General features: G+C 36.9%; 1 pseudogene; it reads left to right on the top strand.

Annotated features, from left to right (window-relative positions):
- The first annotated feature begins 12,650 nt into the window (after positions 1 to 12,650).
- LOC103741021 lies at positions 12,651 to 13,581 on the top strand (annotated as a pseudogene).
- The last annotated feature ends 2,417 nt before the right edge of the window (positions 13,582 to 15,998 follow it).

Raw genomic sequence — 15,998 nt, 5'->3', positions numbered from 1 at the left:
CCAGCTCGGGATTTGGAGCTCTCAAGTTGTGCATCCACAAAGTCCCATATGTTACTTACCATGCCAATTGCACATGTCATTTATCTCATTGAATCATATATCTATTCTTCCTACAGAGCATTAATGCGTTGATTCTGCTCCCTTGAAAAATGAAAATGCATCAATTGTTATATATTTAGGACTAGCAGCTCTACTTGATTAATCAGGTTGAGGTCTCTCAGAAAAAATATTACACAGAGATTAACTTTGAACATAGGAGTTTACTCAGAAGAAAAGTTTGAGAAGTATCAATAGGATGCTGTGAAGGGAGATATGCTTATATCAGTAACAAAACATGATTGCCAGCAAGGTGACTGTAGAGGCTATGATTTAGAAATGGCTTAGAAATGCCTCAATTGCATGACAAGGTCTCCAGACTATTTCCTAACTTTTGAAGGATGCATTAAGTTTCCTTCTTCTGTCCAAACTGTTTTCTAAAAATTTCTCTGTGTGTATTTTAGGAAACCTGGGAAATATGCCAAGAACATTTTTGGTGATTACACTTAAATAAATTAATAACACAAATTAAAGATCATCAACTTAATATTTTGTAGCTTTCAAAGCTGTAGGTTAAGTTTTTCATTTAAATGCATATAACACTAATATACAAGTAGAGAAAACTCTGGCCTCTGAAAGCCTTCTATGACACCTATTTTTTACAATTTCCACAGAACCATCAGCTTAGGGTTGACCTTCATTCATGGTCATAGCTCAGCAAACTAACAGCCAGTTTAGGATTTCAAGTACCAGAGTGAGTAATTATTCTCTAGCAATACAAATCATCTGACTTCTGTTGGGTCAGAAATTGAAAACTCAGTTTGAAATCAAAACTCTAGCTACACCCCAAAATAAACTACAATATTTTGATTCACATATGCACAAATAAAATAATCCATAGACTATTTTAAAATTTAAAGAAACTTCTATTGGTGGACATTGCAGTCAACTCCATTTTTATGTTGAGTATGAATTTTAGCAGAGGCATACTGTCACAAATAGTTGTAAGTCTAGGGAAACTCATATAATTAAGGAAACTCAGGCTTGGTGTTGTGGAACATGACTTTAGCCCCAGCGCTTGGGAGGCAGAGGCAAGTGGATCTCTGTGAGAGCCAGGCCAGCTTGGACTTCATAGTGAGTTTCAAGCCTGCTGGGGCTACGGGGAAACCCTGTTTCAAAAACAAAAATAAAATTAAACTTAAATTAAAAGCTAGGGGGACTCGATGCCATGAAGATGTAGCATGGATAGATTGTCTTTGTACCTTACGTATGCCCAACAAAAAACTGTTATATTTCCATCCCCAAAGATACTTTGAACAATAAGATGTCCACATTGATGTCATGCTCCCCACTCATATTATTCAGATAGAAATTCTATTGTTTCTTTTACAGGGTTAAAAATAATTTAAAGTCATAGTTGGAACTAAGACTCAGCATCATCAGCGAAAAAGAGTCTGATGATAATTAATGATAGTACTGAGATATATTCTACACTTTATAAAAGGCCTCTCTGCCTCCTTACTTCCACTTATCCCCTGAAATGTAAGTAAAATACAAAGTTTAAAAGGATATATATATATATATATACACACATATATATATATATATCCAAGAAAGATTCTAAAATTATATATATGCCTATCCAGTCAAGTTTGTATCCCAAACGTGCTTCTGTGTGCATCCATCTACTGGAGCCTGATTAACCTATCCAATCATACATCGTTAACAAAAACTAACTCCCCTTCTCCCAGTAGTTATTGGTTGCCAATAGTTCTTCAGTTTAGGTTGGGGCTTCTTACCCACTTCCTCAGTTCTATGCTGGTGTTTTGTCTGACTGGAGCTTCAACGGGTCTTGTGTGTGCTGTTACCATTACTGTGAGATCATTTGAGTAACTTCCCAGCTGTCTGTAAAACTCTGTTTGCTCTAAAATCTATTTCTAAAATTAAAATAATTTAAAATGGCCTTGATTATTAAGAGTTCCTGTCAAGAAGAACCTAACTGAACAATGTGGAAGGAAGTTATTTGCCATGGCCAGCGAAAAACATGCTATTCTTGTCTCTACGTTATCAAACATAATCTCAGAGATTCAACCTTATAACAAAAGGTCACTTTATGGGGCTATGTTGAATACTACATCAGATTATGTGACTGGATGTTTCTGATATATGATATATTTTTTCTATTATTTTTCTTTTATTATCCATGTTTTTGCATGTCCTTTTTAGATTCAGATATTCTTTGAAGTACTTGATGATAAAAATTAGCTATAAAGGGGCTGAGAGATGAAAGGAAAACATTCATATACACAAAAATAAATTTTTAAAATTAACTCAAGAACAAGGTTAATTTGTATAGAGCATATTACTAAATTAGAATAAAATTATTCCTTAGTTATTAAAATAGTTTTATAGCATTATTTATCTCAGTCAGTGGTAAACAACACATGAATGGAATCCTCTTTAAGAAGTTCTATGAGAGTGAGGGAGCAGCCACGAACACGCTCAGTGTACTTTTATCATGCAGAATAGTGGGTTCCTTTCTGACATTTTTATACCTGCACGTAGCATATTAGGGTGATATCTACCACCCTATTACCATCTCATATGCTCCTCTTCCTTATTTACCTCTTCTCCTTCCTCTAATATAATATTTTTCTCCTCACTTTCAAGTTACCTTTTGTTTCCTAGATACTTCATATGAGAGAACACACATGGTCTGTCCATCTAAGTCAAACTTATTTTCTTAGCTTCAAGATCTCCGCTTCCATCAATATTTAGCAAATGACATGAGTTTTTCCTTTATTACTAAATAACATTCCATCATGTATATATGCCACACTTTCTCCATTTATCCACTGAAAATGACTTAAACTAATTCTGTTACTTGTGTGATGATTTGAATGATAAATTGCCTTCATAGACCCATGTATTAGAACAATCAATCCCTAGCTATTGTGTTGTATAGGGAGGTTATAGAACTTTAAGAAGAAAACCTCAAGAAGGAAGCACATCACTGGGTACAGACTTTGAGAGTTTATAGCCTCTTCTCACTTCAATATCCGTTCACTAGTTTTTACTTTTGAACCAAGTATAAACAGCCAACTTCCTGCTTCTGCAGCCTTGCCATCTCAACCACTTGAGACTCTAGCCTTCTGAAACCATAAGTGAAAATAGTCTGTCTTCCTCAGTTTACTTCTGGGCCGTATTATTTTATCATAGCAACAGAAATTGGTACCAAAAGTGCAATTGTGGACACAGTATGGTACCACGCGGTTTGATTGGAGGAATGCGGAAGACTTTAGAGTTTGGAGTAGACAACCAGTTGCATGCTGTTCTAGTGCAAACAGTAGAGCTATGAATTTGGGATTTTAGAGGGGAACAGGTCTCTATTCGTCATGGACTGGAGGGCATATTTGTGATATTTTGTCAAAGGATCTGGTTGCATTCTACGTGTATCGTAATAACTTGCCTGAGGATAAATTGATGACTAATATCTTTGCCAGAGGAAATTTCAAGAGAGCATAACATTAAGACTGTGGCAAATTCTTTATTACTATTATTATCATTATTATTACTCTTATTCAGGCCTACAATGAAAAAGAACAAGTGTGACAGTAAGAAATACAAAATGTGCAACTTGCAGAGAAAAAGAGCTGAATAGGTCCTCTTCGTCGGATCCTGGAAGAAAACAGTGCTGAAAGCAGTGTAGTTCCAGGAAAAAAACAGTTCCAGGACTTAAACAGAACTGGGATATTTCAGCAAAGCATCTGCCTGACTTCTGCCCTAAGCCTAAGAGCTTGCCTGAAGATAATTTGAAATGTAGTGGACTGATTTCTTTGACAGAGGAAATTTCAAGACAGCCTACTATTGATTCAGAAGCGTGGCTATTAATAATGAATAGTATGCAGAATTAGAGTGAAAAAGAGCAAATGGAGCAGAAGAAAATACTTAATGTACAGCATGGAGTAAAAGAGAATACGATGCAGCTGAATAACATTGGAGCCAAGGCTTATGTTGAAGGAGGGGCTCTCTTTGATGAAGAGATTAGAGCCATTAAGGAGAGCCTCCAGACTTGCACTTGAGCAATGGAAAGAGTACCCCTATGGTGAGACCCCACTCAGTTAAAATTCCTTGTGAAAGGAAAATGCCTGAGGTGTTTAGAGATCCTAAGAAACCACATCATAGAAAAGCTGCTGGCAATATGATTGAAATTGGTAAAAGTATATCCCAAACTGACAGCAAAACTTGGCAGTGTCCACATGGTGCTGGCTTTAGAGGCATAAAGGATGCAACAATGAGAGATCATCAGTTCTTCCTCCCTCCATGGTTTCAGAGACCAGACCGTGTGCAGTAATGAATCCCTGCATGAAGAAGGCCCTGATAGGTATATAAGCCTTGTGGGGCCATTGCATAAAACTATAAAATGAAGCCTCGTTGGCAAAGGTGACCCCAAGATGCTGGAGATGTCAGAGCTGTGAGACATCTGCCACAGAGAGTTGTATACAAAGGGTGGTAACAGCCCAAAAAAGAGATGTATGTTGCAGGAAGCAAAGCTGGTGGAGCTGAGTCATCTAATCCTTTTGAAAGTAAATCCCCAGAAGTTAGACATGGAGCTGTAGGATTTGGTGTTTTTCCTTCTGGGCTTTGATCTTCCTTTGCTCTGATATTTCTTGTCTATACCTTCATTCTCCCCTTTGGAAGGGGATTGTTTATTCGATTCCATTGTATGTTGGAAGCATCTCATATGCCTTTTGATTTTACAGGAACTAAGAGATTGCCTTGAGTTTCAGAAGAGACATTGAACTTATGAATAGTATTGAGACTGAGAAGGACTATAGGGACTTTTAAGTTTGGACTAAATATATTTCACATTATGCTATGGTAATGAGTCAATGGGGGCTAGGGAATGGAACATCATGGTTTGAAAAATGGTCCCTCATAGGCTCCAAGCATTTGGCAATGTTTGGGGGGGTCATGGAGCTTTTAGAGTTTAGAAGATGTAGCCTGATGGAGGAAGTATGTAACTCGGGGTGGACTATGAGAGAGTTCTAAAGTCTTGCCTGATTTCTAGTTTTGCTGCTCTTCCTGTACCTGCTTGAGGATGTGAGTTGTCAACTTTCTACACCAGCCAGCACTATCGCCATGCCTTCCTGCCATGATGAACTCTCCCTCTGGAACCTTAAGAAAAATAAACCCTTCCTTCTACAGGTTGCCTAGGGCATGGTGTTTTATTACAGCAATAGAAAAGTAATTCAGTTAACAATAAAAATAGATTACTAATGCCACAATATGGATTAATCTAAAGGGCAGAGTAAAGAAACCTTGAATCAAAAGGAAATACATTAGGTGATTCTGAAAACATGAATCAAATCATGATGATATAACAATATATATTCTCACATTTTTTATCAAAAGAAAAAGATTATGATTATTAACTTATGATGAATATTTGGAGTAAGGAATTCTTAAATTATTGATATGAAGTCAAATATTTATAGGCCATATGGTTAATAATACAAAAGATCAACAACATTAAAAATACAACTACTAGGGATAGAGAGATGGCAAAGCAGGTAAAGTTCCTGTCATGTAAGAGTGAGGACAAGATTCAGATCTCAAAACACATATAAATGTCAAATGAGATTCTGCACACATGAGGCAAAAACAGGGAATTCCTGGAGCCCTCTGTCTTGTCAGATTTCCTGAAATGATGAGATTCTGGTTCAACAAGAGACCCTTGCAATTTAAGGAAGAGTGTTGTCAAGGAAGACACCTGATGTCAAACTTGGACCTCTACACATGGACACAAGAACACGCCACCCACACACATACTTGCACACACACACACACACACACACACACACACACACACACCCCACATCAGACATTCATAGGCAAAATGTAAGATTACTATAGGACTCCAAAATTTACCTGTTAGATAAGCATGGATAGACACGAAGCAGTGATCTCATAGAACTGTCTGCACTCCCATATTCATTGCATCATTCCTGACAATAACCATGTTATGAAATCAAGCTATGGGTCCATAAGGATTAGGAGGCATAAACTGTGTGGTGACACATGGCTTAAATCCCACTACTTTGGAACAAAAGCAAGAAAATTATGTGATTGAAGTCAAACAGAGCTAAGTGGTGTATTTGAGGCTATCCTGGGCAACATACATAGGAAGGTTTTATGTTAAAATAGAAAGAGAATTAGTAGTCAAATATTGTATATGTAATCTAGACTACCATGTATAGCATATGTATTATTACACATATAAAAAATATACTATGGGTTGTATAGTGTATATGGAATAAGTTCTGTGCAATATTATTCAGCCAATGAAAAGGATATAATGCCATCTACGACATGGGTGTATTTGGAAGACATTATGCTAAATGAAGAAAACCAGTCACAGAAAAAAAAATAAAGAACACACTTACTGATATGCAGAAACTTTAAGAATGTTGAATAAATAGAAAGTAGATCTTTGTTTTTCCGAAGTAGATAAGAGAGTTAAGAAACTTTAATGGTCACACAAAGCATCTATGTGAAGTACTGGACGTGCAATCCCACTATGTGCATTTCTCAGAACAATAGATTCATGTTTCTTTAGCTCTGAGTAGAAGAACTCCATTGTGTAATTGTACCTCCTTTTCATTATCCATTAATTGGATGGAGGTACTTAAGTTGTTTTTATTTCCCAGTTATTGTGAAAAGAGCAGCAATAAACATGGCCATGCAAGAATTTCTGTAGTAGGAAAACTGTCCTTTGGTAATACATTAAGGAGTGCTATAGATGGGTCATATGGTAGACTTAGTTTTACCTTATGAAGAATTCTCTACACTGACTTTCATAGTGAATACAACAGTTTTCCACCCCACCAGCAGTGAACGAGTGTTCCGTTTCCCCCACAATTCACCAGCATTTGCTCTCAGTTGTTTTCATGATCTTAGTCATCCTGTTTGGGGAAAGATGAAAGCTTAAAGTAATTTTCTATTCCTTAATTACCTAGAATGTTAAATAGTTTTTAAGGTATTTCTTAGACATTTTTATTTGTTCTTTTCAGAATTCTCTTTCCAGATTTGTTGCTTATTTTTAATTGGGTTACATATTTTCTTTTTCATTGTTTTCACAGTTATTTGTATACTCTGAACTCTTGGTTTTTGTTCTTGGGCACTACCTTCCTCCTTGGTTGAAGCAGGGTATGTTGTTCGCCACTATGTACCCCAAGCTAGCTTTCTCACTTGCTTCTAAGGATTTCCAAACATCGACCTTCCCATCTCACCACAGAGTGTTACCATTACAGATGTGTGCTATCACATCTGGCTTTATGTGGACTCTGCAGATCTGAACTCAGGTCTTCACTGTTGTGAGGCAGGCACATTAGATAATGAACCATTTCCCCAAACTTAGATCTATTCTCTTATCACAAATGAATTGCATGATACAATCTTATTTAACTATTGGCACTGTGTTGTATAGCAGATCTCTGCAGGTCTAGTCTAATAGTACACATTTATACACATGTATAGTTTTATTAAACTATTGGTAATGTTGCATAGAAGATCTCTAGAAATTAATTCATCTATGATAATTAAATCTATATGGAATGTCTCCTTCATGTCTTCCTTTTCTAGCCCCTAGAAACCACTATTCTCTGCTTCAGAGTTTTGTCAGTTTTGATTCCCAGCATAAAGGGGAGCATGCAGCATTTGCTCTTCTGTGACCGCCTAATACCACCAGAGTTCCTTTAGGACTCCCCCATGCAGTCAGAAATGATTGCATCACATTCTTTTTTAATGCAATAATCTGGCATCATGCATTTATACCACATTTTTGTAGTGATTCAACTGTGCCTAGACATGGGTAGATTCTGTATATGGACTATGGGAACATGGGAATCTAGTGTCTCTTCAGATATAAAAAGTGTTTCATATATGTATAATGTTTCATATAAATGACATGGTAGGACAGAGGGATTTAGGGTAATTTCATTTTCAATTTCTTACAAATCTTTTTTCATCATTTCTCATAATTATAACAGTATTTTACATTGACACCATAAATGTAACCAGTTTCTATACATCTGGGACAACATATTTTTTTCCTTTTGTGTAAACTCTCTTATTTAACATATTTACTGGTCTAATATGCACCCTGCTCTGAAAATGGAGCAAGACATATTAAATTCAGGAAAGTAGGAAGCCAGAGATCCCCCAAGGACTATGAAAGTAAAACTCTTTCTAATACTTGGTTCTTTTTACAATGCAGAACTGGAAATTTTCCAAACCAGACCCTACTTTTATGAGTGTATAAAAGCCACACTTAAGTGAACACACTCTTGCCAGCACTCCTCACAGCAGCAAACAAATTGTACACAATTTCAGATTTAAGATAACAGTGAGAGGAAACATGATAAATGGAGGGCTTGATTTCCTAGGTAATTCTTGTAGAGTGAGTACATAAGAAACTCGTTTTGGTTTTTTTTTCTTTCATTTTTATCACAACCACTAGTTTAAGAATACTTTTCCATTTTAGTATAGCATATTTTTTGGCTCCATAATGATATTATAAAGAATATTGAATCTGTACTTTTTAATTGTTGTGTTTACTGAAAAAATTATATACGTTTTCCCTTCCAACTAATCATTGAGAATTCTGGACACCTTAAAGCAATTTTGCATGCTCACAACATGCAATGGATTTCTGCAATATTACAATTACAAGACTCCCAACTTGGAGAAGAATGATGTTCACAGATCACTTAACTTACTCTAATATATTGTGATTATCTTTGAATTTTGGTTGTTCAATTTTCTCAAGGTAGAAATGATACAACAGGAAAGCAGGTAATAGATGTGGGAGGGAGATGAGTGTGGGTGGGGGGTTAAAGTAGTCAGAATTCACTCTACATGTATGACATTACTAGATAATAGATTCAATAAAGTTATCTTTAAAAGCCAATATTCAAAGAATAAAATATACTCCAGTTTATAAACAATAAAAATAACTATTTTGTGTAAACACCATGATCTTTACTATTTATTTGTCATTTAAGTTTCTCTTCAAAAAGAAAAAAAAGTCTTGAATCAAAACTTCATTTTCTTCCTTAGATTCCTTTAAATCAAGATTTCCATCAAAAACCTTATTGCATGATGTTATGTCAAAAGATTTTAAGTCAGACATATCTGGTTCACACCCCAATTTTAGTAATTTATATAGAGTTGACTCAAGAAAAACTTTAAAATTAAGATTATTGAGCTATAATGTTTGTAAAGTGCTTGATGTTGAACTCTCATATAATATCTGCTAATGGTTGATTTTTAAAATCTTCCGGGTTCTATCCTAAAATGTTAAAGGTAAAGAAACTGAGAGGAAGGAAATTACATGAAGAATAATAAAGGAGGGGGAAAAGAAGAGAGAGAATGATTGAAATAAATATGGAAGGAGAGGGGAAAAAGGAAGGAAGGAGGGAAGGAAGGAAGGAAGGAGGGAAGGAAGGAAGGAAGGAAGGAAGGAAGGAAGGAAGGAAGGAAGGAAGGAAGGGGAGAGGAGGGGAGGAAGGGAGGGAGGGAAGGAGAGTGAGATAGAGGGAAGAAGTAAAAAAGGCAGGAAAGTAGCTCTTTTCTATCTATTATTCAGACTAGAATTTGAAATCTCACCATTCAGAGATTAAGGCTAGACAGTATATGACAGTATGTGGCATTATTTGGGATTAGAAAGATATGATTTTCAGAGATACACTCTCATGGGTAAGTAAAATTTCAAGGAAAAGTGGCATTATTTGGGATTAGAAAGATATGATTTTCAGAGATACACTCTCATGGGTAAGTAAAATTTCAAGGAAATACATAATCCTAGAAATGTGTTACTAGCCCCTGAGTTGAAAAGTCATTTGATGAATAGGTTTTTTTCACAGATTTTAATAGGCTTACTTCAATTCAGCCTGCCTAAGCACAGTCACTTACCATTGCATTTAAGTATGAGAATTGCTGGGGTTTTGCTATTGTTGTTGTTGTTGTTGTTGTTGTTGTTGTTGTTGTTTTAATTTTATGTGTAGGAGTGTATTGCCTGCATGTATGTGAGTGCACCCATGCCATGCAATGCTGTGGAGGTCAGAAAAGGGCTTTGGATTCCCCTGAAGCTGGAATTAAAGACAGTTGGCAGCCACCATGTGGGTGCTGGGAATCGAACCTGGTTCCTCTGCAAAAGCAATCAGTGCTCTTAACTGCTGAGCCATCTCTCCAGCCCCAAATTGCTGTTTTTTTAATACAAACTGTACCAATAGATTTCCAGCCTGGCTATACTAAAATAAAGAGTCTCTAAATATGTCTCATATATATTAACTGCAAAAAATTATTTCTGATTTCCTGCAAAAACAGTAGAATAAAAACTTAAAAAAACTTAATAGAGAACATTTGCTGCTAATAGTTTTCATGAAAATACTTGTTTTGATACTTATAAATATATATTTTCAAATGTATAGAAGTCTTGGCCTGTCTTTCTGTAGGAAATTCTCCTTCTTAGAAACAATATGTAAATAAAAAATGCTTATTTTAAATTTGGGGTTTGATGTAATTCTTGTATTTCAGTTTGTACTGGGTAGCTTTAGTGTTAACTTGACACACCTGGATTGAGGGAGCCTCAATCAGAGAATTTCCCCTATCGGACTGGCCTGTGACCATGTCTAAAGGGCATCTTCTTGATGAGTGATGTGGGAGGGCCCAGCCCACTGTGGGTGGTGCCACCCCTGGGCAGGTGGGCCTGTGTTGTATAAGAAAGCAGGCTGAGCAGAGGCCAGGGAGCAAGCCAGTAAGCAGAGTTCCTCCATGGCCTGTGCTCTAGCTCCAGCCTCCAGGTTCCTGCCCTGAGTTCCTACCTTGGGCTCCCTGATGAACTGCGACCTGGGAGATGTAAGACAAATAAACCCTTTCCTCCCCAAGTTGGTATTGGTCAGAGTGTTTTGTCACAGCAATGAAGAAACAAACTAAGACACAATTTGTATTTTTTCTGCTCATGTGATTCTGTATTAGTCAGGGTTCTCTAAAGAAATAGAACCAGTAGAATGAATATATATGGATTTATAAGATTATCTTACAGTATAGTCTGAGTAGTCCAACAATGACTGCTCCACACTGGAGAGGCTGAGAGTCCAGTCGTCGCTCAGTCCATGAGGCTGAATATCTCAGTAGTCCCAATCTGGTGCTGAAGGCCTGATGAATTCCAAAAGATCAGATAATCTTCAGTCTATAGCACCAAGATGAACTCACCAGCAAGAGAGATGGCAAGCAGCAAAAAGCAAGTGTTCTCCTCTGCCATGGCCTTTTATGCCGGCTGCCATCAGACAGTCACACCCACATTTAGGGTGTGTCTTCCACCTTCAGATGATCCAATCAAGAAGACAGCTCTCATTTCAGTTAATCCCATATCCAGTCAAGTTGACACCCAGGATTAGCCATCACAAGTCTACCCCTTGTCAACTTGACACCCCAGTTTTCAAATGAAACAATGGTGAGGTCATGATTTCACCTAACATAATATGACTATCCCATCATACAATGCCCAATGCATTATATATCTTAGAGTAGGTGATAAGGTCTTCGAGGAATGCTTAGTACTTTAGTATCTCATGACATAATAAGATCATAGAGGTTCACAACACTTAATCACTTAACACTTATCTCTATTACACATTCAGAAAAGAACAACACAAGTATCTACTTAACATATGTGTATATATGCACAAGCCTATTCTTAACCAAATAGGACAAAAACACTCATGTCAATTACAAGCTACAGCTCTGCAACTGGTCTAATGGCCTAAGCTGATATTTGTAACTACTTTCCTCTACTACCTATTCTGTATTTCCTCTACTATCAGCAAGCACCTCTGCAACATCTTGGCTATTTCTCTGGAAGAGTGACCCATACTTTCATTCCTGGAGGGTCTGGGCCATTTGTTGTCCTTTCTGGATTGGGTTGCTACAATTTCCCATTGATCTTAATCACAGGACATGGTAACACCAAAAGTCACCCTAAGAAATCTCCTGCCTTCCAGGAATAATCTTCATTACCTCTATTGTGGAGAACCAGTGCAATTTCTCCCTGGTAGTCTGTCTGGGTCAATTACCCCTGCTAATACTATTATTTTTTTCTTATAAAATCAGTAAATGGTATATCCCCCAGCCGTCCTATTGTGGAGGATTTGGTTTCACACTGAGAATCCACTCAAGTATGCCGATTTGCCTGAGCCTTACAATCCCTTCATCAACACTAAACCAAGGTATATCAGATATCTCCAGCTCTCTGTCAGTAGGCCATCATTTAATAAATACCTCAGCCAACCAATCAAATAAAAATTTAACACCTTTTTAACTGCACAAGCTTCCATATTAAAACTAGACTCTCACACCCACATTTAGGGTGTGTCTTCCAGTTTCAGATGATCCAATCAACAACATCTTTTTCATTTCACTTAATCCCAGATCCAGTCAAGTTGACACCCAAGATTAGCCATCACAGATTCTGAGTTTGAAGTTCTTGTTTCTGTTCCAGGAGTTCTTAGTTCATATTTCTCTTTCCGCATCATTAGAACACAGTCTACTAAATGGAAGAAGCAAACGAGTCTGTGGTATCTGAACTTATTTTTCAGGGACTTTTTACCTCAAAGAAGCTCCAGGTCTTCCTCTTTCTGACATTTTTCACTCTCTATCTGATGAGTGCTGTGGGCAACCTCCTCTTTGGGCTCTTAATCATCACAGTCCACCATCTCCACTCTCCCATGTACTTTCTAGCTAATCTCTCATTCATTGACTTCTTATTCTTATTCATTGACTTCTTTCCTCTGCAACCACACCCAAACTGACTACAGACCTCCTGCAAGAAAAGAAAACCATTTCCTTTGGCGACTGCACAAGCCAGATCCTCGGTGTGCATTTTGTTGCAGGGGATGAGATAGTGCTTCTTGTAACTACTTCCTATGACTGCTATGTGGCCATTTGCAAGCCACTCCATTATTCCAGCATCATGGACACACAGAAGTGTATCTGGCTTGTTTTGACATCATGGATCATTGGCTTGGTACATGCCATTAGTCATATGGTCTTGATTTTGGACTTACCTTTCTGTGCATCTAGAGTGGTAGACAGCTTTTTCTATGACATTCCTTTGGTGTTGAAATTAGCCTGCATGAATACTGATACTCTGGAAAGCCTGATAAATGCTGACCGTGATGCTTTAGCAGCAACTTTCTTCATTCTCTTGCTAATCTCTTATACTTTCATTCTATTTACTGTTCTTCTTCACTCTAAAGGTGGGGGATCAAAGGCACTCTCTACCTGTACATCACATATGATAGTGGTTGTGCTGTTCTTTGAACCTATATTTTTGTCTAACTGTGGCCAGTCAGCACCACTTGGGTAGATAAGTTTCTGGCTGTGTTTTACACATTGATTATGCCTTTCCTGAATCCTGCCATTTATACACTAGGAAGTAGAGATATTAAAAATGCCATGAAGAAAATTATAAATCACATGTGAAGCCAAAAAAATTTTTAGATATCTCTTGTAATCATAAAACCCATTGTGGGCCACCAGTTTAGCCACATTTTGATCTCAAATTGTGCACATGACTTGTTTCTGAAAGCCATGAGTGGTCATTATTGTGTAGTTTATAAAACTTTCCTATTATGAAAATATGTTCAAAATCTAATACTTAGATTCTTACCATTTCAGATTGTAATGTCCTTGCACATATATACCTATGCATGTTGGAAGATTAGAAGATATTATTATAAAAATAATAATTGGCATAAGTTATTAAATATTACCTATGTTCCCAATACTGTGCAGGTAAGTAATTTTAACTAGATAGTGTATTATTAATAAAATACTTAAATTACATATTATGTTCTCATATCTAAAAATATAGAATATTTTGCCCATGCTAATTTTAACTTAGCTATGGATGATATTGAAGATATCTGAGGGGTCTCTATGCATCCACTTAGAACACAAAAGGATATATGAATCAAATCATAACACATTTCCCTTGTCTTAGGGATATAATCTCTGTCAGTTTTCAAATCTTAATTACTCATATCAATTCAGAATGCCCTTAAGTTGTTCCTTAACTAAAAGGATGAAATATTTACAACATTTTAAGACACATTCTTCAGTCAGCATATGATGTTAAGATTACAATTTTAACTTACATGGTAAAATGATAACTGTCAAAGTCATTTAGAAAAACATTTATGTAGTCTTTAAAATTATGACATCATGCATATTGTTTCATATACACTCATGAAAAAAAGTTCCCATACTAAAAAAAAACCCTGCAGCTTCAATTGAACTTCATGTAAGGCTGATCAACAGACTATAGCGCCAATGATGTGGAATATTTGGAATATTACATCTCCAGAGTCCACAGTTTATCTTCGGCTATCTTTAGGCTCCTAAATAGTCATTCTTTGTCCACCCCTGTGTCTGATTAACATCCTGTAACTAACTGATAAAAACCATTTGGAAAGTATTAATTTAGCAGACTAACATTTATCACCAATCCAGGGGCTAAAACAATGCATCAGCATCTTAGGCCTAGAGTAGAATTCTCCCTGCTCTGCACTAAGCTACCTTTCTTTCTTTCATCTATGCTTCCAGCTGAGAGTGGGCTAAGGTCTATGAAAGAGTTCAATAAATATTTCAATTCATTGGCAAAAATTGTATCTTTCAACATATGACATTTTCACCTTTAAGTCGCAGGTTTCAAATACTTCATCTGCCAGCTATTCTATGATAGAAAATTTCTTATTCCTGTGTACTGAAGTTCTCAGAATAAAGAAAACTACACCTGGCTTAAGAACTTTACAAGGCTGTGGACTGCAGTGGAGGCTCAAGGACTGAAAGCACTTGAGTCTCTTGCAGATGACTGGAGTTCAGTGACTCACAGCTGCCTGTAACTCCAGCTCCAGGGGATTCATCACTGCCTTATGGCCTCTGTGAGCAACTACACACACACACAGACACACACACACACACACACACACACACACACACACACACACGTTAAATGTAAAGAAAATAATATTCAAGGTTGATTAACTTACTAGAACTGTGGTTGTGGAGAGTCACTCATTGACCACATCTGTGGTTGACCTGACATCCATCCTTTGACTATTAGATAAATAATTTTATAATGCAAAAAAAACCCTTAGCTTTCACCAACCCAAGGACTAAGGATGTTATCACATAGCATCTGAGACCTACAACAGACGTATAACTCACCCACATGTTGACCTATGACACACCTACACATTTTTTCCAGCAATATATTTTAATGGTGCCTTGATTTATGTCTGTCTTTTTTCTGTTACTGTAAAAAAAATAATGAAACTGCTCACATGATTCTATGGCAATGGTGTCAGCATACACAAGTCCCATGCAAACTCAGGCAGACAATAAGCCAGCATAGACCTGGGAAAATGAACACCAGACCCCAATCTTATCTGAAGAAATGTTGGCAAACAATTTCTGCTAGATAAAGAAGAGCTGATCTTCCTAAACAAGGGTTACTAGATAGGCCTACTAGACCCGTGGATAGACTTGCACTAGGGAACGGCTGAGTACACTGAAAATACAGTGGACCTTAAGAGGGATAACAGCAAAAGGACTCCAGTGTGGGGAGCATTGCTCTTGAAGAGTGCCAGTGGGCAAGGGGGGAGAAAGATGGTTAAGATATTGTGATGTTCTCTATGAAATACACAAAAAATTCAATAAAAACAAATTTAAACAAACTATAGCCCTCTGAAAATACATCAGAACTCTGGCCTGAGCCAACTGCATTGATTCACAGCTAAAACAACAAAATAAACAATGACCAAAGTTAAAAAAAAAGAAAGTGTTATCATATTGGAACATGATATTTGGGGTAACCTGAATTTATGTTATTGAATGGT

Source organism: Nannospalax galili, unplaced genomic scaffold (assembly GCF_000622305.1).
Source record: "Nannospalax galili isolate Female #2095 unplaced genomic scaffold, S.galili_v1.0 scaffold481, whole genome shotgun sequence".
Taxonomy (NCBI): domain Eukaryota; kingdom Metazoa; phylum Chordata; class Mammalia; order Rodentia; family Spalacidae; genus Nannospalax; species Nannospalax galili.
The sequence above is the reverse complement of the archived record's forward strand: the minus strand, read 5'-3'. Positions and strand labels throughout refer to the sequence as shown.